Source organism: Rhinatrema bivittatum, chromosome 3 (assembly GCF_901001135.1).
Source record: "Rhinatrema bivittatum chromosome 3, aRhiBiv1.1, whole genome shotgun sequence".
In the NCBI taxonomy this organism is placed as follows: domain Eukaryota; kingdom Metazoa; phylum Chordata; class Amphibia; order Gymnophiona; family Rhinatrematidae; genus Rhinatrema; species Rhinatrema bivittatum.
This window is the reverse complement of record NC_042617.1, coordinates 574,906,038-574,932,975: the sequence shown is the minus strand read 5'-3', so window position 1 is coordinate 574,932,975 and position 26,938 is coordinate 574,906,038.

The following is a 26,938-nucleotide window of genomic DNA, read 5'->3' as shown; positions in this document are numbered from 1 at the left end:
ATAGTATTCTATTTGTAGAAGATATGAGCTAGATTAATCACAAGTAATAGAAAAAAAAAACATTTGAAAAAGCATGGCCCAGTAACTGGTATGTGAAGGTCTTCATTTTGAGTTTAATCAAAAGGTCAACATATTTTATAATAAGCAAAATTTTTTTTGCAAACATTCACAATCCTTAATGAAGATTTTTGGGGTATAAACCTTTTACCCAACTATCATTACAAGTTATAGACCTTTATGTAAACTTGTGAACTTCATTAGTGATTTCAGGTATTGTAGAAAGGATATATTGGATAATAATTGGGTCTAATGTACAGTTAAATGAACTTTTTCCCCAAATCACATAGCAGGGTTAGGTCATCCCAAACCAGATATCCAAGCAAGGACATCAACCTGGTCACAGTCAACTCTATCATTATAAAATGTCTTTCAAAGAGTACTTTTCGATGACCTATGTTCTTGTGTTTTTATGGTTCCACCGTCACAGAAACTGATTGTAATTCAGGATGTGATAAATGAATAGGAGCTCATTACCATTAAGCTTTCATAGAGCTTCTTTTTCTCAGAAATGTGCCCTTGATTTTAATTCATAAGGTCATAAAAAGATGCATTAAAAAAAATTCTGAATGGAGTATTTTCTTTTTCAAAAAGAAAACACTACAATTTCTGAAAAACAGGATGCAATTTTTTGGCTGATCACATTGCGACAATGACAAACAGATCTCAACAGAATGAGTCCTCAATTATAATTTAAAAGACTATGATTCACACCTATAATTTCTCCCCCCCCCCATCCTAAAACACATAGGGGTGGATTTTAAAAGGGTTACGAGCGTACATTACGCGTGTAACCCCGAAAACCAGTTTCTGCGCGCGCCAAACCTATTTTGAATAGGCCCGGCGACGTGCGCAAGTCCCGGGACGCGCTTATGCCCCGGGGCTTGAAAAAAGAGGCGGGGCGTGGATGGGGAGTGGGCGGGACCAAGGCCTTCGGCACAGCAGCTCGGAGGCAGGCGCAACTTATGCAATAAAGGTCAGGGGGGATTTAGATAGAGCTGGGGGGCAGGTTAGGTAGGGGAAGGGAGGGGAAGGTGGAGGGGGCAGAAGGAAAGGTCCTTCCGAGGTCGCTCCGATTTTGGAGCGGCCTCAGAGGGAACGGGAAAGGCCATCGGGACCCCCCTAGGGCTCGGCACACGCAAGGTGCACGAGTGTGCACCACCTTGTGCGCGCTGACCCCGTATTTTATAACATGCGCGTGGCTGCGTGCGCATGTTATAAAGTTGGGCATAGATTTTTGTGGGCCAGGTTGCTTGCACAAATCTACGCCCGCGCGTACCTACTAAAATCTGGTCCATATTTAATTTTCTTAAATTGGAATTATACTATCATGGTCCTTTGAAAAAGGTGGTGGGATCTTACTGGCTATTTGACTCACACACGTTCAAGACTTACATTAATTTTTGGCAAAGAGTTATTAATTGCCCTTATAGCAAATGAATATATTCAAATCCTAAGAAATGGCTCAAAGGCTGTGCATATATTGGGAGTACTGCATAAATATTCTTTATGCTATTTTTTAGGATGTCCCTCACTCTGAATCATATGATACCTACTCCCGCAGACGCTACCTGTAGATACACCTGTTCAATATTATATGCTAAAGTTAACATCTGATTGTCTTAGTTAAAGTTATATGTTAAAGTTATCATTTGATTGTTTCTTGTATCTCGTTGTTTAAAATGTAAACCGGAGTGAAGGCCTTCCCCAATACTTCGGTATATAAAAAAACCTATAAATAAATAAATAAATATTCATTAAAATATGAATGAGCTTCATTATTGCTTTCCAGATAGGCAGTTACTCTCCTGACATCATCTGGAACTGGAAATAGGGAAAGATCTAAGCAAATTCCTATTGTGAGGTTTCCATAAGCTTGTCACTGTTTATTTAAAGTTGATCAAACTCACCATTTAAATATGATCCATACCATTTTTGCAGATCAACTCTATAAGAAGAGGTGGGGGGAAATGGATGCAAAAAATAATAGACATGGGGTAGATTTTCAAAGGGTTACGTATGTAATATGCACGCATAACCCCTGAAAACCAACCCCTGCGTGTGCCGAGTCTATTTTGCATAGGCCGTGCCGGAGGTTCGCACGCCGGCAGCTGGCCGGCGCGCTCAAGTTACGCCTGCCAGAGGCCAGGCGTAACTGCCAGAGGCAGGCATAACTCGGCAAAATAAGGTAGGGGGGATTTAGGTAGGGCTGGGGGGTGGGTTAGATAGGGGAGGGGAGCTAAAAAAAAGTTCCCTTCCTTGGAGGGAATGGGGAAAGCCATCATGGCTCCTCTTGGGCTTGGCACGCGCAAGGTGCACAAGTGTGCACCCCCTTGCGCGTGCCAATCCCAGATTTTATAACCTGCGCGCGGTAGGGCGCTCATGTTATAAAATCGGGTGTACATTTGTGCTCGCCGGGTAGCGCGCACAAATGTATCCCACGCGCATAGGATTTAAAATCAGCCCCGTATTTTTTTTTGTCACCAAAAGTACTTTTAGATTTTTATTTATTTATTCATTTGGATTTTTTTATATACCGAAGTATAGCGTTTTGCCTTCACGCCGGTTTACAGGATAACAACATAATACATACAAATAACTTAGAACCATATTTAACATTCAAAACGTAGAACCTTATTTAACATATTAATTGAAAAATGTATATGAAAGAGATAATCCATAAGAAGAGTTAGTATATCAGATGATAAGGGAGTAACAAATATTCACCAGTAAGTGTAAAAGAGTAAAAGAGCTGGCGGCGAGGAGCCCCCCTTGCACGAGAGACGGCTGTAACAGGCCCCCTCCCTCTTTCCGTGAGCTTCCCACCTCACCAGAGCTTCGGAGAGGCTGGACAGCTCAGCTCCCATTCTCCTCTGCTCACCTGTGCATCTAGCTGAAGCACAGGTCAGTCCGACGGAAGAAGGCGGGGGTTATGCTGATTCCCCCTTCCTCTTATGCCTTCTTTGACCTGACATGCAGCGCTTGATCGCATGGCCAGGCTGCCCAGCTCCCATGCCCATTTGCCCCCATATGCAGCTCATGTACCCCAGGGGACTGGTGGCAGCAGGCACTGATGTGGAATGCAGAGTGGGTTGGCCACAAGCTTTAAAAGGGGAAGCAACCTCTCATTCTCCCCTACTCTTCCAGCATTGCTGCCAGAGAAATCCTGTAAGCACTAGGAGTGAGTAAGAGATTAACACGCCTGGCAGGGGATTAGAGCTATGGAGGGGTTAAGCATCCTGGGGTTATGCAGGTAGGGTCCAGGGTATCAGACAAAGGTTCAGGGTTGTGGTGAGGGGAGAAGGAGAGAATCCTCTATTTTATGGCAACAACGGGGAAGGGGGGGTCCATGCTCAAGGCACTTGTCCCCACTGCATTATTTATTTTAAAATTGGGTGGTTTGGGGTAGAAGGGGGTAGGACAATAGAACGCCGATTATGTATGTTTTCAGGGGAGGGAGAGGAAGCAGGATGAGGCCTAAAGGCAGTAGTTTATTTTTTTTACTTTCCATTTGCAGCTATTTAATGGGATATATTTTAAATGTATCAGCTTAAGTGGCAAGTTATCTGGTGACAAATGGCCAGTCAACTTTAGACCTGCTATGAGGCACATTTTATCTGAATAATAGTGTTCTCCATTTATAGTAGAAATATAAAAATGGCCATGACAGGTTTATTTTTAATATAAATTTTAATATGTTTTCTTTGGGCCAGTTCACATTATTGTCTTACCTAAGAACATAAGAACATCCCATACTAGGTCAGACCAAGAGTCCATCAAGCCCAGCATCCTGTTTCCAACAGTGGCCAATCCAAGTCACAATTACCTGGCTATTGGCTAATACCCAAACATTAAATAGATCCCAAGCTACTAATGCTGGTAACAAGCAGTGTCTATTCCATATTGATTAATAGCAGTTTATGGACTTCTCCTCCAGGAACTTATCCAAATCTTTTTTAAATCCAGCTACACTAATTGTCTTAACCACATCCTCTGGCAATGAATTCCAGAGCTTAATTGTGCATTGAATGAAAATAATTTTCTCCAATTTTTTTTTTTAATGTGGTTCTTGCTAACTTCGTGGAATGCCGCCTAGTCCTTGAATTATCTGAGAGTAGATAACCAATTCACATTTACCTATTCAAGTCCTTTCATAATTTTGAAGACTTCTACCATTCCCCCTCCCCCCCCCCCCCAGCCATCTCTTCTCCAAGCTGAACAGCCCTAACCTCTTCAGCCTTTCCTCATAGGGGAGCGTTCCTTGCCCTTTATCATTTTGGTCGCCCTTCTCTTTTTATCTGTATGTTATATTAGTCATAATTAGAGTTGCACTGATATATTTCATTAACGTTTCCCATTTGTTAAATTATATACATTTTTATTATTTTGTTAGGCGAATTAAGTGTAGCAGATGTTTGTTTTTCTTCAACTTTGATTCTTTTGCCACTTTTTCTTTCTCTCTCTCAGTAGTCTCAGAAAGCCTTGCACAGAATGTAAATCAGTTTAGTCGTCGGAATCCCCTCTGTGGCCAGCAGGCCTTCCTTCGGTCAAATGATCTCATTCAAGCAAGTAATGGAAGACTCCGTAGGAAATACACCAGTCTTCCTGAATCTCCCACTTCAATGAACCCCCTCCCTGGAAATAAACTCAGGACAGGTATTTTGGCTAGTAACAATTGGAAATCTTTATTCAGGGCAGTCAAATGCCAAACAGGGTAGATAAGCCACTTAGAAGTCCCATAACATCCACACAGCACAATAGGGTTGTGCATCCATTGGAAGTGAATGGATAAAACATAACACAAATGAGACCATCATTATTTTTTTATTTACACATTTTTCTATACCACATCCCTTACCAATGTCATGTTCGAAGAGGTTTACCACCATCAGATTCATATTCGTGCAATAAATGAAACAGTTCTCATAAAACCACATCACGTAAAAGCAGCAATAAAAAGAAAAGCTTTCAATCTCTTCCTAAAACATTTATAATCTATTTTTATACCTGTCTCTAACGGAATAGTATTCCATAGAACAGGAGCTATTTGTGTGAATGCACAAGAAGAAGTTAATTTTAAACATGTCTCTTTTGTAGCTGGAAAAGTCAATAACTGCTAATTTGCTAAAAGGAGACTGTGTTGTGGGCAATATTCCTGCACAAGAATTTTTTTTTTTTAATAAAGGGGACGCTCGCCATATAAAACCAGCTGCATAAGCATCAGGATTTTAAATTGAATTTGAAATTCAGTTGGGAGCCAATGTAGTTCCTTGAGCACTGGAGTTATGTGGACCAATAATGAACAGCCTGCAATCATCCGAGCTGTAGCATTGATTAGCAACTGCAATGCTCTCAGACAGCACTTAGGGAGGCCTACATAAAGAGCATTGCAGATCCCTCACATGGTAACACAAAGGTCTGCATTACCATTCTAAAATTATTTTTAGTAAGGATGTATTTCAATCGTCAAAGTTTCCTTAATTTAAAACAGCCCTTCCTTACAACTAATTGCAACCGTGAGCGCATATTAAATTCTGAGTCTAAAAACATTACCCAAGTCACGGACAGATTCAACAGCCTTGACAATATCTCCTCCTACCTGTATTTGAGTGTTGTATTGTCTGTGCTTTACGTACAAATGAGATCAATTCAGGTTTTTTTTTACATTTACTAATAAGCTATTCTGGTTCATCCATGAAATAATACTATTTATAGAACTGGTAATATTTTGAATAGCATCATCTAGATCACATGAAATAGCAAAAAAATAGCTGTAAATCATCAGCATATAGATGGAAAACAACATTCATGGTCTGAAGTGGAGTGCACAAAGGAAGTAGGTAGATGTTAAAATGTGTAGCCAATAAACAAGACCCTTAGGGAACACCCCATTGCAATGGTAACCAGTCAGATGAATCCAGGTCTCTCCTCACTTGGAATAAATGACCTTACAAAAAGGAGGCAAAACAATTGCTCACTTTTCCTCCATTCCCAATCTCAGTCAGTCTTGATAATAATATAGAGTGTGAAACAGAGTCAAATGCCACTGATACATCTAAAAATATTGTAATAACTGATGGTTTTTATCTAATTGATGGACAAAATCTGAGGCTGAAATTGAAGCTGTCTATGTACTGTAATTGTGATGAAAGCCACTCTGATACAGATGTAACACATTATTATCATCTAAAAAAGTCACACTTTGCTTTATCACTATCGTCTCAACAATCTTTCCTGTAGAGGATAACACAGAGATGAGACGATAATTAGCAGGATCTGCCCTTGTCAAAACATTTGGCCCTTTTAGTATAGGTCGTTTAATCGCTTTCTAAAAGCAATCTGGGAAGTAGCCTTCATCCAAAGAAAAATTTACCAATTTAGCCAATGGCTCCTTAAAATTATCCTTAACAGCAGACAATATCCAAAAAGGGCAAGGATCCAAAGGACATTGAGATCTCTTTAGACCTGTAATTACCACCTCTACTTCTATAGATGCAACAAAATCAAAAGATGTCCATTTGGCTGATTCAGGCATTGTCACATCTACACTACTAGGGACCAAAGATGTCAAAGCAGTAGTAGAAACAATGAGGTAGATTTTAAAAGGAGCGTATGCCTGATTTAATGACATGTGTGCGCAGGCACGCGCATGTTATAAAATCGGGGGTCGGCGCACTGAAGGAGGTGCACAATTGTGCCTTCCCCCATTCCCTACCCCCCAACCCCACCTTCCCTTCCCCTACCTCCCCCGCCCTTTCCCCCTACCTTTGATGACTTCTTTTTTTTCATCAAAGGTAGGGGGAAAGGGCGGGGGAGGTAGGGGAAGGGAAGGGAAGGTGGGGTTGGTTGGTAGGGGATGGGGGAAGGCAGCGTGGCTCAGCGCGGGCTCGGCGCTTGCAAGGTGCACAACTGTGCACCTCCTTGCGTGCGCCGACCCCCGATTTTATAACATGCACGTGCCTGCGCACACATGTTATTAAATCTAACATCGGGCATACGCTCCTTTTAAAATCTACCTCGTTGTTTCTTTCTACTACTGCTTTGACATCTTTTTAACCCCAAAATAAGCAATTTTTGTACTACTTATTTTTTCTTTTGTGCAGTTTTCTGGAAACTCAGTCAATCTGTTAACAATTGCAAAAAGCTTACATGGATGATTTAAGTAGCTGTGCAGTAAAATAGTCTTTATTATGTTTCATAAATGCAGTCTTATAAGTATCCCTACATTGTTTATAGGCTTCAATGCTCTCAAAAGAGTGATATTTCCTCCACTTATGTTCAGCTGTCCTCAATTGCCTCTTCATGTACACTACAGTAGAAGTGAGTCAAGATACATGATGCCTTACTTTATGATGCCTGACCACTTTTAGGGGAGCCATGTCCTCAATAACATTGTTTAGCACCCTAGCTAAAGAATCTGCCATTTCTTCAACTGAATTTCCAACCATAATACTTTTTCTGCACTGGATAACAAAGAAGCTTCAGCAATAGAAAATGATGTGATGTCTGAAAGGGATGTAGTCACCCAGGGTAGCCAGAAATCCTTAAACATTATTAAATGTCATAAAAAGAAGCTTCTTCTGGGAAACGCAGACTTCTGGTCATCAGAGAAAACAGTCTGGGAAATCATTTTGATGGGGATGCAAGAGTTAAATATCTCCTGGGATCCTCAGCAAATAGAAACACCAACCAGATAGTCCATGCAATTATGGAAGAAAGTAGAGACTCTGATAACAATGTTATCATCCATCTGGTATCCTTGAAGCCAGAAAGATTTCCAAAATCTACTAGGGAAGAAGATGAGACACATGGCAAAGACCATTGCGTTTTCTGAATTATTTCATGGAAAGAGGAAGGAAAGGCTCTATCTTACAGATGTGAGTCGGTTATTTACTCTTTCAGATAGTAGAAAGACTAGGGGGCACTCCATGAAGTTAGCATGGGGCACATTTGAAACTAATCGGAGAAAGTTCTTTTTTACTCAACGCACAATTAAACTCTGGAATTTGTTGCCAGAGGATGTGGTTAGTGCAGTTAGTATAGCTGTGTTTAAAATAGGATTGGATACGTTCTTGGAGGAGAAGTCCATTACCTGCTATTAAGTTAACTTAGAGAATAGCCACTGCCATTAGCAATGGTAACATGGAATAGACTTAGTTTTTGGGTTCTTGCCAGGTTCTTATGGCCTGGATTGGCCACTGTTGGAAACAGGATGCTGGGCTTGATGGACCCTTGGTCTGACCCAGTATGGCATTTTCTTATGTTCTTATGTTCTTATGGTGTAATGGAAGTGGCTTTGGATACATTGGAGGTATGTATGGAGCAATAGAAGATTATATGGTAAGGATTGTTTACATTTATCCTTGGCAGGAAAGACAATGCTAAGAGAGAAATTCAGATCATACATTATCAGGTATTTTAACTACAGGGCGGGGGTTACAGGAGGTGGTCAATGAATTTAGCAAGTCACCCCCCAAGTGATACAGGAAGACGGAGGAGAAAATAACAAAAATCCATCAGCTCAAAACAGGAGAAAAGGTGACTAGGAAGAGTAGTAACTAATGGAGAAAAGTTGGAAAGGTATGACCACAAATGCTCATAGTCTGGGAAATAAAATCCCAGACCTGCAGGCCCTAATGGTGGAGGTGGACTTGGACATAGTTGCTGTTACAGAGACATGGTTCACTGAGTTTTATAATTGGGATATGGCCATCCCTGGCAATAACTTATTAACAAAGGACAGAGAGGACAGGAAAGGGGAAGGAGTAGCTCTCTATGTCAAACACAATATCCAAGGGAAATGCAAGGGAAGTGGGGAAGGGAAAAAGGATTATGGGCTGTCCTAAAAAAAAGATAGTGCTACAGGCCTCCGACTCAGATAGAAGAGCAGGACAGAGATCTGGTTGAAGATATCTAAAAGGTTGGAAAGAAAGGAGAAGTGTTGGAGGAATTAAACGGCAAGATGTAGACTGGAGTTTCCCTTCTGCAGAATCTACAAGAACCAGAGAGATAGCAGATGCCATTCAAGGGGTTCTGCTCAAACAAATGGTAATGGAACCTATGAGGGAGGATGTAATACTTGACCTATTGCTCAAAAATGGGGGATAATATCTTCAATATCCGTGTAGGTGCCCACCTGAGCACCACTGATCATCAGATGGCATGGTTTGAAGTTGCGAATAAGATACAGAGCAGTCACACGAAGACACGTTCGGAATTTCAAATATATGACTGTGAAAATGGGGATGTTCTTGGAGGAAGAATTAGAAGACTGGGAGAAAATGGGGGAGGTAGAACAACAGTGAGCAAACTAAAAGATATTACAAAGGCAACAGATTTATATGTTAGAAAAGGAAAGAAAAGGAAAAGAAAAAGAAACCAATCTGGTTCTCAAAGGAAGTGGCTGAAATAATAAAGGAAAAAAGAACAACACTCAAGTAATGTAAAGGATCCCTAAAAGAGGAACAGAGAGAAGAATACCTGGTGAAACTGAGGGAAATGAAGAAAGAAATCAGGAAAGTAAAAGGTTATATGGAGGAAAGGAATGCCAAAGAGGTAAAGCAAAGTGACAAAACATTTTTCAGATATGTCAGAGAAAGAAGGGAGGCCCAAAGTGGTATAGTGAGACTGAAAGTTGACAAGGAGTCCCCAGGGATTATAATGATATAATGTATTTTTATTCTTTCTATTATCTTCTTTAACTTCTGTTGTTAATTTGATTTTAATTTATTTGATTTTATAATTTTTATTTTATTTCATTTAAATTTAATTTCTGGTTAATTTTTTTCTTTATAATTTGTCTCTTGTAAACCGTCTTGATCAAACTAGTTTGAAAAGACGGTATAGAAATATTTTTAAATAAATAAATAAATAAATAAATAAATGTGTGGAGGGAGATGAGAAAAATGGCAGAAATATTAAATAAATTGTAAAATCACTCTTGCTTATTTCTGAATCGAATTTCACCTCCAAAGCTGCCTCAGGAACTCCTCTGACTATATATCATTTCTGAGTTTGCAGGTCAAGATATCTTCGGTTACACTTTAATTTCTAAAAGAATCTTGACCTGCAAACTCAGAAATGATAAATAGTCAGAGGAGTTCCTGAGGCAGCTTTGGACGCGAAACGTGGACACATCGAACTGTACTCTGTTACCATCGGAAGGGTAGTACCCTCCACGAACTGTGCTCTGCTATCCCTGGAAGAGAAGTACTTTTGAATTCATTCATTCATTCTAAAAATGGCATGCAAAATTATTTAAAGGCATATTTTATTCAAATGAAAAATGTGAGAAAATTGGCAAAAATAAAAAGCAAAAAAACCAAAGAAACAAAAAGTGTCTTGAATACAAGTGAATCTATGACCTATGATTAAAGACAAACAGAGGCAATAACAATCTCACTTTTCCACTATAATCCCCAGCAGTCTTGCTCCCTCTCCCCTCCCAGTCCCCAGCAGTCTTGCTCCCTCTCCCCTCCAAGTTCCCAGCAGTCTTGCTCCCTCTCCCCTCCCAGTCCTCAGCAGTCTTGCTCCCTCTCCCCTCCAAGTCCCCAGCAGTCTTTCTCCCTCTCCCCTCCCAGTCCTCAGCAGTCTTGCTCCCTCTCCCCTCCCAGTCCTCAGCAGTCTTGCTCCCTCTCCTCTCCCAGTCACCAGCAGTCTTGCTCCCTCTCCCCTCCCAGTCCTCAGCAGTCTTGCTCCCTCTCCCCTCCCAGTCCCCAGCAGCCTTGCTCCCTCTCCCCTCCCAGTCCTCAGCAGTCTTGCTCCCTCTCCCCTCCCAGTCCCCATGAGTCTTGCTCCCTCTCTCCTCCCAGTCCTCAGCAGCCTTGCTCCCTCTCCCCTCCCAGTCCTCAGCAGTCTTGCTCCCTCTCCCCTCCCAGTCCTCAGCAGTCTTGCTCCCTCTCCCCTCCCAGTCCCCATGAGTCTTGCTCCCTCTCCCCTCCCAGTCCTCAGCAGTCTTGCTCCCTCTCTCCTCCCAGTCATCAGCAGCCTTGCTCCCTCTCCCCTCCCAGTCCTCAGCAGTCTTGCTTCCTCTCCCCTCCCAGTCCCCATGAGTCTTGCTCCCTCTCCCCTCCCAGTCCCCAGCAGTCTTTCTCCCTCTCCCCTCCCAGTCCCCAGCAGTCTTGCTCTCTCTCCTCCTAGTCCCCAGCAGTCTTGCCCCTCTCCCCACCAGTCCCCAGCAGTCTTGCTCCTCTCCCCTACCAGTCCCCAGCAGTCTTGTTCCTCTCCCCACCAGTCCCCAGCAGTCTTGCTCCCTCTCCCCTACCAGTCCCCAGCGGTCTTGCTCCTCTCCCCTACCAGTCCCCAGCGGTCTTGCTCCCTCTCCCCTCCCAGTCCCCAGCACTCTCTCACCCTCCCAGTCCCCAGCGGTCTTGCTCCTCTCCCATCCAAGTCCCCAGCAGTCTTGCTCCTCTCCCCTCCAAGTCCCCAGCAGTCTTGCTCCCTCTCCCCTCCAAGTCCCCAGCAGTCTCTCTCACCCTCCCAGTCCCCAGCAGCCTTGCTCCCTCTCCCCTCCAAGTCCTCAGCAGTCTTGCCCCTCTCCCCTACCAGTCCCCAGTGGTCTTGTTCCCCAGCTCCCTCTCCCCTTCTCTCCCCAGACTCATATACAGTGCAGTAATGCAAAAACAGAAATATCACCATTGCGTATAAAACAGAATCAAGAAATATATATCAATTCTGATAATAAACCATACTAATAAAAAAGTATTTCAAAGCAGGTAAAAAACAGAGCATCTAATAAGAAGAACAAGGCTAAAAAAAACCCAGTAAACATTTCTAAAAATATCAATAAAATATTTCAATACAATCAAACTAATAAGGATAAACAATTTCCCCTGTCCATACCTGGGAACTATTGATTTTCAGTCACCCTGAGATTGTCGTGGATTGGGGGATCAGGGAACACACCCACATACACATTGATGCACACCTAGATGTTTAGCTGCTCTGGGCAAACAATTACTGTGCTGGCCCCTTCTCATTCTTTTTTTTTTTTTTTTAATGTTTAATTTGTTTTCTTTTTCTAATCATGGCCAGTTCAAGAATATAAGGCACACTAAGTGTATCTTACAGCTTTGTGCCCTGCCTTCCTCCTCACCATGGCCTTCTGAATACATGATTTAAAATTATGCATTTATAATAAATATTTTACATGAAAAAGGGCACTCGAAGTACAGTCTTTTGAAGTAAAATTATCACAGCAGTGTGCATATTGGGGTAGATTTTCTAAAAGTGCGCCCGTGCGTACTTTTGTTCGCACACCAGGCACAAACAAAAGTACGCCGGATTGTATAATATTCGCACCCCGGAACACCCCCGGGCCTGCAGCACGCCCCCCCTCCCCCCGACTCGCCCCTGGAACGCCCCAAAAGTCGCGCCGCCCCCGACATGCCCACCCCAACACGCCCCCTAGCGAAGCCCCGAGACACGCATCTTGGGCTTGCTCGCGCCGCCGAGCCTATGCAAAATAGGTTTGGCGCGCGCAGGGGGGGTTTAAAAGGGTTATGTGCATAACTTATGCGCGTAACTCTTTTAAAATCTACCCCATTATATTTACATGCACTGCTGTGGTGTCAATCAGAAAACCCTGCTTAAAAGCTAAGACAATACTTGGAACACATATGGTATTATGACTATTCCAACGCATGTTAAGTGTTGGCTTGATCATCAGAAAGCCATGAACAAATTAAATTTCAGTTACAATATAATAATCTTCCCATTCTAAAAAAAGCACTAACTGCAAACATTATGCCAGGCTCTAAAACACCAATACACTTTTTTTTTTTTAGGAAAACAACAGCCAAACTGCTATGGATTCCTACATAGAAATGACACATTAGCAGGATACTTAACCTCAGTCACACATGCAGACTCTCACCAAATACAAAATAAATTGACTATAAACTATAAATGGAAAAATGCAAACAAAAACTGAAGTAGAAACCACAACAAGCCAGTCTCTGTATGTAGTGCACCAATGGAAAAACAGAAATAGCACCATTCCTTAGAAAACATCAAACAATAAAATCAAGAAATATAAAGTATAAATCATAATAGTAAAACCATACTAAAAAATAATTACTATTTCAAAACAGCTGATGAACTGAACAACATCAAATAATTAAAAAGTCATATGTTATTTTTATTTACATTTCCCAAAACACCAATAAAATATTTCAAAACATCGTACAGATCAAATAATACCCAATTAATTAAAATCAATATGAATAAAAAAAAATCACGCACTCTCCATGTCTGGGAACTTTTGACTTTCGGTCACTCTGAGATTATCATAGATTAATGGGTGGGGAAGAGAGGTGCACAAACATTCTCCTCTCTCATATACACACATGTTCATCCTCATGTTCACACAGATGTTCACACAGATGTTCACACAGATGTTCTTTCAAAACTCACCATGATCACTGACACACACAGGCACACTATCTCCCTCCCTCTCTCTCAGGCACACACACACACACATTGGATCCCTGTCTCTCAGACATACAAACATGCTGGCTCCCTCTTTCTCAGGCACACCCATACATGGCAACTCCTCTCACTCAGGCACACACTTACACAACACTGGCTCCCTCTCTGTCAAGCACACATATACATGTGCTCCCTCTCTCATAAGCGCATACACAGGCTCCCTCTCTCTCTCAGGCACGCACGCACACACACACACACACACACACACACACATACATGGGTTCCCTCTCTCTCAGGCACGCACGCACACACACACACACACACACACACATACATGGGTTCCCTCTCTCTCAGGCACGCACGCACACACACACACACACACATACATTGGATCCCTGTCTCTCAGACATACAAACATGCTGGCTCCCTCTTTCTCAGGCACACCCATACATGGCAACTCCTCTCACTCAGGCACACGCTTACACAACACTGGCTCCCTCTCTGTCAAGCACACATATACATGTGCTCCCGCTCTCATAAGCGCACACACAGGCTCCCTCTCTCTCAGGCACACACGCACACACACACACATACATGGGCTCCCTCTCTCTCAGGCTCCACATGCTTATACAAACACACTCATTCACATGCTCCCTCTCTCATAAGCGCACACACAGGCTCCCTCTCTCTCAGGCACGCATGCACACACACACACACACATACATGGGCTCCCTCTCTCTCAGGTACACAGGCTTACATGCACACACATACCCCCTCTCTAGTAGGTAGGCAGGGCTGATCCCCTGCCAATGTGGGACCTCCTTTACTTTATCCATTGGGCAGGATGTGTTTCCCTGGCAGCTGAGGTGCCTTCTCCATTTTAACCACAGGGTAAGATATGATCCCCAGTCAGCCACAGACTTTCTCCGTTTGGGCCGGGTGGTATGGGAACCCACGACGGACAGGGCCTCCATCACATTGGCCAATGGGAGGGATGGGATCCCACAGTGGCTATGGAACCTCCTCACTTTGGGCCACTGGGTGGGATGGGATCCCCCATTAATGCGGGCTTCCTCCAGTTGGGTGCTGGGTAAGATGGGATTCTCCAACAGCTGTAGGCTTCTTCTCTGCTTCTCTGCTCCACTGCAGCCCTGCTGGTCTTACTGTGTGGGAGGGAGAGGGAAGCTGTGCCTTGTCATGCATGAGTGCAGCTTAGAGGAGGCATTGCTGGAGGCCATGGGCCTCCTTCAGGTCTTTGCTGGGTGGGATGGACTCACTCAGCGGCTGTGGGTTAGCAATTCTGCTGGCAAATAAAGGTCCCTGGGTGCCCCTTACAGCCTGGTGCCTGGGAGCTTTGACCCTCCCCAATTCCCCTTGGTATGCCACTTTATCGTGGCATATTTTCAAAAGTCATTTACCATCATTAAGTGCACTTAACACAGGTAGATCCTTTGTACAATTCAATGGCATATATTGTAGCAATTTTCAAAAGCCACTTAATGCAGATAAAGTGCATTTACATAGATAAACCTGTTTTAAGCCTGTGAATGCTTTTGAAATTCAAGTCCTAAGGGTTCACTGCTCTTCTTAGTGAGTGCTGACATCACTTATAGGGATAGGCACTTAGGGAGGACCTTAAAATAATGGTTAGTCCCCTGCTTTATATTTTCCCTTCCATAAATGGTTATAGAAAAACCTAAAAAGCAAATGTGTGATAAATCCATAATATCCTCTTCTGTTACACAAGATTCAGTGATAAATATCATTTCTGCCTTATTTTCCAAAACTATGTCCCTATTAACATCCCCATTATTATGGACATATCTATTAGGGATGTGCAATCGTTTTTCCCGAATTAGGCAATATCAATGAAATTGCCTTATTCGAAATGGTTCAGGAGAACTGAAAACCAATTGATTTTTTACAAAATTTCAGGAAAAATTCATTTTTGAGTTAGTGCACGCTAACTCCCAATAGTGCGTACTAACTCTGCCAGGTTAGCGTGCATATTGGGGTTAGCGTGCACTTAACTCCCGATAGTGCGCACTAACCTAAAAATTGGGGCCCCCCCAAAAAAAACCCCAAACCATGGGAAAAATGAAATTCCCGCAGGGGGCCCCGAAACGAAGCCTGACACGAAATTTTTACCCGAAGCACATCTCTAATATCTATAACTACTACGACCTTCAGAGCAGGACTCAAAACTTATCTGTTTAATTTGTCTTATGGCTAATCTGAGTGCTCCTTATAAAAACTTTAGTGCTGGCGGAATGAATACTTTTATTCTTTATTTTATTCGTGTTTTATTTTATGGCAGTTAAGAAATTTTAATAAATGTAAACTGTAAGCTATCAACACTAACTCATTAAGTACTCTCTGAGACTTCCAGGTGGTTAAGGTATCCAGTTCTGTGGGATTGCTAAGGACCCCCTTGTTTTACTCTTTTATTAGACTGAAAAAGTCACAGCCGCACCAAAGTTTCCTGCAGTTAGAACTTCCTCTATTTTATTAATCCTGTTATACAGGAGAATAGCTTGAAAACAAGGAAGCAGTTCTGACATACGCAGTTAACAATTCATCTTCTATAGCTAATAAAACTTCTTTTATGCCATACAAGGTAAACCTCAGAAAACTAGCAAATAACATGTCAGTTTCATAACCTTATTTAAGTTTATTCAACAAACTAATGAATAGCAATAATTGCTTGCTAAAGCCTCATTTGGTGCAATATAATAGGTTTTTTAAGGATAAGCAGTCTCTAGTTATATCTGGTTTTATCTAGTTTATGTTTACAGCTCTTATATGCTTTGCTCTTTAGCCCACTATGTCACATGCCGAGCCTTAATAGTTTCTGCATTACCAAGAGCAACTTAACCTAACTGCACTGTCTTAATATCGCCAGCCATAATGCATCACTATGAAATGGAATTTAACATTCCCTTTGGATTCAACAGGTTTCAATAAAAGAATAATTCTTTCAGGTCCCTAGCAGGTCTCTGATAGTTGTTTCTTATAGTCAGAAACATATTTTCCCTGACTCTGAATCACACTAATTGCCATTCCCCCCGAATTATTCTCAACCTGTAATGCATTATTGTTCCCCAGTCAAACCTATCCTAAAAATATTAAAAAAACAAAACAAAACAAAGCAATTAAACACTCAGTTCCAGACAAGTATCAATTCACATCTCCTTAGCACATAATATTAAAAACAATGTCTGCCATTTACTCTGTAACACCTCTCAGCGATAAAACACCCTCAGGAAAAATACCACAGCTCAACTGGTCCTGTAAATTCTGTATGATGGCGGTCCCGAGCTTTGAGGTTGCTATGAAATAAAGGGGTTGGTTTGCCCCAAGTAATCCCCCCCTAATTGTTGAAAAGAGCCTGGGAAGGTCTCGTAAGATGCCCTGTCCCTTCTATTCCCAACTTCCTGTGGCACCCTACTGGGTTTTGCTACCAGATGTCACCATGCCTGCATTAGAACACACTTTGTAAGAAGCCATCCATACATCTCAGTCCTTCCCAACTGGAGGCTCTGGATTGGATGCTTCACTGCTACTTATCCCAGCCATGTTAATACACCATAGGGATGTGCAGCCAAAAAGTTTTCATTGCATTCGTGATACGTATTCGTGGGGGGTCAATTCTGTTTCATGCAGAAGTATGGAGAATTTCATAAGTTGTCGATCTGTCAATACGTTACTACGGCGAGTTAAATTCCTGCCCCAGCTAAAATTAAAATTAACTACAACCCCCCACCATCCTGACCCCCCCAAGACTTACCAAAACTCCCTGGTGGTCCAGCGGGGGGTCCGGGAACTCACTCACACCCTCGGTGCTGGTTTTTCATTATGGCGCCGATAGCCTTTGTCACAGGGACTACCGGTGCCATTGGTCAGCCCCTGTCACATGGTCACCGGTGCCATCATGTGCTCCTACCATGTGACAGGGGCTGACCAATGGCACCGGCAGCCCCTGTGACATAGTATGGGCAAAGGCTATCGGCGCCATTTTGAGTCCTGGCATCGGACGGCAGGTCGCTCCGGGACCCCCGTTGGACCCACAGGGACTTTTGGCCAGCTTGGGGGGGGGGGCCTCCTGACCCCCACAAGACTTGCCAAAAGTCCAGCGGGGGTCCGGGAGCGACCTCGTGCACGCCGGCCGTCGGATGCCAATACTCAAAATGGCGCCGATCACCTTTGCCCTCACCCCTGTCTAAACCCCCCCCCCCCACCTTTGTCGTTGTGTGTTGGGTAAGAGTATAGTGATAGGAGTATACTACCGTCCACCTGGATAAAATGGTCAGACAGATGATGAAATGCTAAGAGAAATCAGGGAAGCAAACCAATTTGGCAGTGCACTAATAATGGGAGATTTCAATTACCAGCAAAACACAATGAGCAATTACTGCACCTAATGCAATATCGTAGAATAATGATGGTGCAGATGAATATACAGTCCTGACAAGGAACCTTGACAAACATATAAAATGTGAAAGTGTTTTATTTCTTCAATCTGGCAACTCCACAAAGTTATGCAAGCAGCAGTTTAATGGCGTCCCCCGACACGGACCCGTGTTTCGCCGTGGGCTGCATCGGGGGGGATCACCACTTCAGGCATTCAAACTAAGAGCTGTAACATGAAAATAAACAAATGTCAGGAAATAGAGGGACTTACAACCGACCATAATTCGTTAAACAGAGATTAACATACCTGTTTGCAGCGTATAAAGATAACCGGGAGCGCAATGCCCTTACAAAGTGCCAGGTATTTAAAGATCGCAATTGGCGCCAAAACAGCAGGAGAGGTAGCCACGTGAGTCAGGAGACTCCATTCATTGGCTACCGTTCCTGCGAGGCACCCAAACAGCACCAAGACCAACCAATCCTGCTAGACAGTGTTCTTCAAGTAAATAAAAACCATTCAATCTCGCGGTTTAAACCTTTCGGAGATACTGTATCTAGGGTAAAAATCCAGCGTTGTTCAATCCTACCAAGTATCTCAGAATAATTACCTCCCCGAGGAGGGCGTGGAACAACTTCGATGACACAGAAAGAGAGATCTGAAAGTGAGTGTGATTTTGTAAGCCAATGATCAACTAGGGGTTCTTTTACGCGTTGCAAGCGGATATTAGAGCAATGCTCTATAATCCGGGTTTTAACCATCCGTGCAGTCTTGCCAACATACACTAAGGGGCAAGGGCAGGTAAGCATGTAAACAACCCCAGATGTAGTGCAGTCAGAGTGGAAACGGAACTGGAACTGTTTGCCTGTAGTCGGATGCCTCACACTGGTAGTAATACTGGTATACATACACACAGTACAATGGCCGCAAGGGTAATGGCCAGGTTCACTGATAATAGCCGGAGGCACTGGAAGGTCTGCGTGAATCAATTTATCACGAAGGTTTTTTCCCCGCCGGAAAGTAAACCTCAGAGGATCAGAGAACAACATATTCAGAGATAAAGCTTCCCAGTGTCTCCGGATCAAATGAGTGATGGGCCGGCTCAGGGTAGAAAAGGGTAAAATGAAATTAGTTACTGATGAATCACCATGTTGTGAAGGGGTGAATAACAGATCCCTGTTGGTATATAAAGCGCGTTTCATCGCTTTTTTGATCACAGTTCTAGGATATCCTCTAGACACAAAGCGCGCAGACATGTCATGGGCTTTAACTAGAAACTCCTGATGGGTGGTACATAGTCTGCGCAGCCTAAAGAACTGGCCTGTCGGAATGTTTTTACGCAATGCACTCGGATGGCAGCTTTGAAAAGACAATAAAGTATTGCGGTCCGTTGCTTTGCGGTAAATGGTGGTCAAAAAACGGAGGTCCTCAACTGATACCAGCACATCTAGGAACGCAATCTGAGAGCGGTGTAAACAAAAATTAAACTGCAAATTGGGGTTACACGCATTGAGATAGTCAATGAACATGAAAAGTTGAACCTCTGTACCAACCCATAGTAAAAAAATGTCGTCAATATAGCGAAGCCATAATGTGACATTTTGAAAGCTCTCAGCATCGTACACGAAAGAATTTTCAAATTCTGCCACATAAAGGCAGGCCAGACTAGGGGCCATGGTGGCCCCCATGGCAGTCCCTTTAATTTGCTGGTAAAATGAGTCATTGAACCGGAAAAAGTTCTTAGTGAGTGCCAGTGTAGCTAGAGACATCAAAAAAGAGGTTGGAATCCGTTGAGGACCAATCCGGGAATTCAACACCTGTTCAATTACCCGCAAAGCGTCAGGTTGGGGAATGCTGGTGTAGAGGGAGACAATGTCAAGTGTCACCAAAAGAAAGGGCTCTAGGGGAACCGGTGTTTGGTCTAACAAAGTAATAAAGTGCGAGGAATCCCTAACATATGATTTTATGTTTGGTATGAACGGTTTAAGAAACAGGTCTACGAATTGAGACAGGGGCTCTAGGACAGAGCCAATCCCTGCCACAATGGGGCGGCCTGGGGATTCTGCAAACTTTTATGTACTTTGGGGAGAGTATAAAAAACCGGAGTAATACAATGTGCAGGGGTAAGAAATTTTGCCTCCCTAGTTGTTAAAAAATGGCGATCTACTGCCTCTTCGACCACTTGTTTAATCTGCTGATGAAGTTGCAGTGTTGGATCATCTGGTAACGGAAGGTAGAAAGAGGTGTCACTAAGTTGCCTCATTACTTCTGATAGATAACATGATTTGTCCTGCACTACGATCCCACCACCCTTGTCAGCCGGTTTGATAACTATAGATGAGTCATTCTGGAGAGACAGCACCGCCTGGAATTCAGGTTTAGAAAGATTAAATTTGGTATACTGCTGATTTGCCGCCAGCTGAGTAAGATCTTTGTCCACTAGGCGTTCAAATGCTGAAATCAAAGGATCTACAGGTCCCGGTGGAACCCACCGGGATCTGGGCCGAACTACTGAAAAATCATTACCAGGAGCGGTGTCTCCAAAGAACGATTTAATCTTAAGCCACCGGACAAACCGGTGCAAATGTACTTTGAGATCAAACAGATTACATTTAACTGTAGGTACAAAGGATAAACCTTTAGTTAATAGTTCTAATTCAGGGGGAGAGAGCACCCGTGAGGACAAATTAAATATTGCGGATGAGTCTAAATCCATGGATCCGGAACTGCTGGAGTAGCTCTGGTGGTCCGCGGAGGAAATGATTGCTGGTGCTGCTGCTGCTTCTGCTTGGGCCGGCCTCGTGACCGTGTAGAACGAGGGGTCTTGGTTGATGGCCCGGGGTCTGGAGGGTGTTGGCCAGAGTCTAAAAAAGAAGCTGCAATCGAAGCATAGCGAGATGAGGCAGTAGAGGAGGATAATGGTACTGCAGAGGTAGGCTCCTGCCTTGACCGGGGGGGATATACATCTTCGCCGGAGGAATCGCCAGATGAGTCGTGAGCAAACGTGACTCTCGGTGCAGACTGCAGACGGGGCTTGGCCATCCATTTATAAACAAAACCAGACTTATAATCGGTCTCGTCGCGGATAAATTTCTGGTATTTAACAGTTTTCAGTTCAGATCGAAATTTAGAAAGCTGGACCTGGAATTCAGAGTGCTCCTGGTCAAACGACTCAATAGTTACAGAGTTTTTAATAATGTCCAAATGTTTATTTAAGTCTTCCTGAAGAGACACTTGAAGGGTTTTAGTGGTTTCAATAATCAGTACCATTAAATCTAAAGAACATTTGTTCAATATCTGATTCCACCGGGTAATGAAAGTGCTATTGTCCATATGTAAACGCGGTTCTTTTTGGACTCGAAGACCCCGCGGGATCCGACGGACTCTGCAGTACTCTATCAGGGTTGCAGCATGAAGTTCTGCCCGGGTGAGGCGTTTTTGGATGTCTATGGCATCAGCCCAAGACACCTGGGGTGAAACCGCGGGCGGAGGATCATCAAAGAAAGGCTGGTCAGAAAGTACCGCATTCAAGTCTGCTTCTGAATAACTGAAAGTCTGGTCGTCGGCTGCCATTTAAAGCCCAAAGACCAAAGGTAATCCAAGACCAGCAAAACACAATGAGCAATTACTGCACCTAATGCAATATCGTAGAATAATGATGGTGCAGATGAATATACAGTCCTGACAAGGAACCTTGACAAACATATAAAATGTGAAAGTGTTTTATTTCTTCAATCTGGCAACTCCACAAAGTTATGCAAGCAGCAGTTTAATGGCGTCCCCCGACACGGACCCGTGTTTCGCCGTGGGCTGCATCGGGGGGGATCACCACTTCAGGCATTCAAACTAAGAGCTGTAACATGAAAATAAACAAATGTCAGGAAATAGAGGGACTTACAACCGACCATAATTCGTTAAACAGAGATTAACATACCTGTTTGCAGCGTATAAAGATAACCGGGAGCGCAATGCCCTTACAAAGTGCCAGGTATTTAAAGATCGCAATTGGCGCCAAAACAGCAGGAGAGGTAGCCACGTGAGTCAGGAGACTCCATTCATTGGCTACCGTTCCTGCGAGGCACCCAAACAGCACCAAGACCAACCAATCCTGCTAGACAGTGTTCTTCAAGTAAATAAAAACCATTCAATCTCGCGGTTTAAACCTTTCGGAGATACTGTATCTAGGGTAAAAATCCAGCGTTGTTCAATCCTACCAAGTATCTCAGAATAATTACCTCCCCGAGGAGGGCGTGGAACAACTTCGATGACACAGAAAGAGAGATCTGAAAGTGAGTGTGATTTTGTAAGCCAATGATCAACTAGATTTCAATTACCCCAATATTGACTGGGTAAATGTAACATCAGGACGTGCTAGAGACATAAAGTTCCTGGATGTAATAAATGATTGCTTCATGGAGCAATTGGTTCAGGAACCAACAAGAGAGGGAGCTATTTTAGATTTAATTCTTAATGGAACGCAAGATTTGGTGAAAGAAGTAATGGTGGTGGGGCCACTTAGCAACAGTGATCATAACATGATCAAATTTAAATTAATAACTGGAAGGGGGACAATAAGTAAATCTGCAGCTCTAACACTAAATTTTAAAAAGGGAAACTTTGATAAAATGAGGAAAATAGTTAGAAAAAAACTGAAAGGTGCAGCTGCAAAGGTTAAAAGTGTTCAACAGGCTTGGACATTGTTTAAAAATACAATCCTAGAAGCGCAATCCATATGTATTCTGCGCATTAAGAAAGGTGGAAGGAAGGCAAAACGATTACCGTCATGGTTAAAAGGTGAGGTGAAAAAGGCTATTTTAGCCAAAAAAACATCCTTCAAAAATTGGAAGAAGGATCCAGCTGAAGAAAATAGGATAAAACATAAGCATTGTCAAGGTAAGTGTAAAACATTGATAAGACAGGCGAAGAGAGAATTTGAAATGAAGTTGGCCATAGAGGCAAAAACTCATAATAAAAACTTTTTTAAATATATCCAAAGCAAGAAACCTGTGAGGGAGTCGGTTGGACCATTAGATGACAGAGGGGTTAAAGGGGCTCTTAGGGAAGATAAGACCATTGCAGAAAGACTAAATTAATTCTTTGCCTCTGTGTTTACTAATGAGGATGTTGGGGAGATACCAGTTCCAGAGATGGTTTTCAGGGGTGATGACTCAGACGAACTGAACGAAATCACTGTGAACCTGGAAGATGTAGTAGGCCAGATTGACAAACTAAAGAGTAGCAAATCACCTGGACTGGATGGTATGCATCTTAGGGTTCTGAAGGAACTAAAAAATGAAATTTCTGATCAATTAGTTAAAATTTGCAACCTATCATTAAAATCATCCATTGTACCTGAAGAATGGAGGGTGGCCAATGTAACCCCAATATTTAAAAAAGGCTCCAGGGGTGATCCGGGTAACTATAGACCAGTGAGCCTGACTTCAGTGCCGGGAAAAATAGTGGAAACTATTCTCAAGATCAAAATCGTAGAGCATATAGAAAGACATGATTTAATGGGACACAGTCAACATGGATTTACCCAAGGGAAGTCTTGCCTAACAAATCTGCTTCATTTTTTTGAAGGGGTTAATAAACATGTGGATAAAGGTGAACCAGCAGATGTAGTGTATTTGGATTTTCAGAAGGCGTTTGACAAAGTCCCTCATGAGAGGCTTCTACGAAAACTAAAAAGTCATGGGATAGGAGGCGATGTCCTTTCGTGGATTACAAACTGGTTAAAAGACAGGAAACAGAGAGTAGGATTAAATGGTCAATTTTCTTAGTGGAAAAGGGTAAACAGTGGAGTGCCTCAGGGATCTGTACTTGGACCGGTGCTTTTCAATATATATATATAAATTTATTTATTTAAACGTTTTTAAACGTTTAAATGATCTGGAAAGGAATACGACGAGTGAGGTTATCAAATTTGCGGATGATACAAAATTATTCAGAGTTGTTAAATCACAAGCGGATTGTGATACATTACAGGAGGACCTTGCAAGAGTGGAAGATTGGGCATCCAAATGGCAGATGAAATTTAATGTGGACAAGTGCAAGGTGTTGCATATAGGGAAAAATAACCATTGCTGTAGTTACACGATGTTAGTTTCCATATTAGGAGCTACCACCCAGGAAAAAGATCTAGGCATCATAGTGGATAATACTTTAAAATCATCGGCTCAGTGTGCTGCAGCAGTCAAAAAAGCAAATAGAATGTTAGGAATTATTAGGAAGGGAATGGTTAATAGAACAGAAAATGTCATAATGCCTCGGTATCGCTCCATGGTGAGACCACACCTTGAATACTGTGTACAATTCTGGTCGCCGCATCGCAAAAAAGATATAGTTGCGATGGAGAAGGTACAGAGAAGGGCAACCAAAATGATAAAGGGGATGGAACAGCTCCCCTATGAGGAAAGGCTGAAGAGGTTAGGGCTGTTCAGCTTGGAGAAGAGATGGCTGAGGGGATATGATAGAGGTCTTTAAGATCATGAGAGGTCTTGAACGAGTAGATGTGACTCGGTTATTTACACTTTCGAATAATAGAAGGACCAGGGGGAATTCCATGAAGTTAGCAAGTAACACATTTAAGACTAATCAGAGAAAATTCTTTTTCACTCAATGCACAATAAAGCTCTGGAATTTGTTGCCAGAGGAGGTGGTTAGTGCAGTTAGTGTAGCTGGGTTCAAAAAAGGTTTGGATAAGTTCTTGGAGGAGAAGCCCATTAATGGCTATTAATCAATTATACTTAGGGAATAGCCATTCCAATGCTATTAATTGCATCAGTAGCATGGGTTCTTCTTAGTGTTTGGGTAATTGCGAGGTTCTTGTGGCCTGGTTTTGGCCTCTTTTGGAAACAGGATGCTGGGCTGGATGGACCCTTGGTCTGACCCAGCATGGCAATTTCTTATGTTCTTATGTACAGTATGACGTCAGAAGCAAATCTATACTCCTGTAGTGACAGGAAGCATTACAACAAATAGCACTGATCAAATTCAACCATTCGGTAAGTATTATGTATGCACATAGACTTTCACTGTCCTTATGTTCCATATAGTGGGCGCCTTTCCAATGGACGATGGTTACAAACTGACTGTTTTTGTCTCTTGTTTATTTACAACAGCAGAAGCTGCACGTCCTGAGCGGCTTCTGCTGTGTATGTGCCACAATTCTGCTGTGTATGTGCCACAATTGTATGTGGCTTTTAACAAGCCACATACAATTGTGGCTTGTTAAAAGGTTTTTTTTTTTTGCATTCTTAAAGCTTGCTGGCAATTAATCTATATCTTAGAAAAGTAAAGAAAAGCAAGAGAAAAATGACACCTATCTGGTTCTCAAAGGAGGTGGCTGATAAAATAAAAGCTAAAAGAACAGAATTTAAGAAATATAAAGGATCCAAAAGGGAGGTTCACAAGGAAGAATAACTGGTGGAACTGAGGGAGATGAAGAAAGTAATCAAGACAGCAAAAAGTCAAGCAGAAGAAAGGATTGCCAAAGAGGTAAAGTGAGATGACAAAACATTTTTCAGATACATCAGAGAAAGGAGAAAAGTCCAAAGTGGTAGAGTGAACTTGAAAGGTGAAAAGGATCAATGTGTGGAGAGAGATGAAGAAATGGTAGAAATATTAAACAAATTCTTCAGTTCGGTGTTCACTAAAGAGGACCCTAGAGGAGGACCATTGCTAGTTAACAAGGAACTGGAGGCAAGTGGAGTAGATGAAATTTCGTTTACAGAAGAGAATGTATGGGAAGAGCTAGGAAAACTGAAAGTGGACAAAGCCATGGGGCCTGATGAGGTTCATCCCAGGATACTGAGGGAGCTCAGAGATGTGCTGGCGGGTTCGGTGTGCGACCTGTTCAATAGATCCCTAGAAACGGGAGTGGTGCCTTGTAATTGGAGAAGAGCAGTGGTGGTCCCACTTCACAAGAGTGGGAGCAGAGAGGAAGCTGGAAACTACAGACCGGTTAGCCTCACCTCGGTGGTGGGAAAAGTAATAGAGTCACTGCTTAAAGAAAGAATAGTGAACTATCTACAGTCAGAAGAGTTGCTGGACCAGAGGCAGCATGGATTCACCAGGGGATGGTCCTGTCAGACAAATCTGATTGACTTTTTTGATTGGGTGACTAGGGAATTGGAACGAGGAAGAGTGCTCGATGTCATCTTCTTGGATTTCAGCAAAGCTTTTGAAATGGTCCCGCACAGGTGGCTTGCGAGTAAAATGAGAAGCTTAGGAATAAGTGCTGAGGTGGTGGCCTGGATTGCAAACTGGTTGACAGACAGAAGACAATGTGTGATGGTAAATGGAACTTACTCTGAAGAGAGAGCGATGTTAAGTGGAGTGCTGCAAGGATCAGTGTTGGCACCGGTCCTATTCAATATTTTTGTGAGTGACATTGCGGACGGGATAGAAGGTAAGGTTTGCAGGAGGTCGCTCCCGGCCCCCCGCTGGACCACCAGGGACTTTTGGCAAGTCTTGGGGGACCCTCCTGACCCCCACAAGACTTTCCAAAAGTCCCTGGTGGTCCAGCGAGGGTCCGGGAGCGATCTCCTGCACGGGCCATTGGCTGTCAGTAATCAAAATGGCGCCGATAGCCTTTGCCCTTCCTATGTCACAGGGGCTACTGGTGCCATTGGTCAGCCCCTGTCACATGGTAGGAGCACAAGCTGGTGCCAGCCGTCCATTGCTCCTACCATGTGACAGGGGCCGACCAATGGCTCCAGTAGCTCCTGTGACATAGTAAGGTCAAAGGCTATCGGCGCCATTTTGAATACCGCAGCTGACGGCATGAGTGCAGGAGATGGCCCCCGAACCCCCCGCTGGACCACCAGGGAGTTTTGGTAAGTCTTGGGGGGGTCAGGAGGATGGTGGGTTTGTTTAAATTTGCTCCTTTAGATGGCCGAATAATTTGGTGAAGATTTGTTGTATTCGTGGGGAATCGGGATACGTTTCGCTTCCCACGAATACAACGAATATGGCCCTATACATTGCGGATTATCAAATTGTTGCAAACGAATGCACACCCCTACAAAAGTGTGATTAACT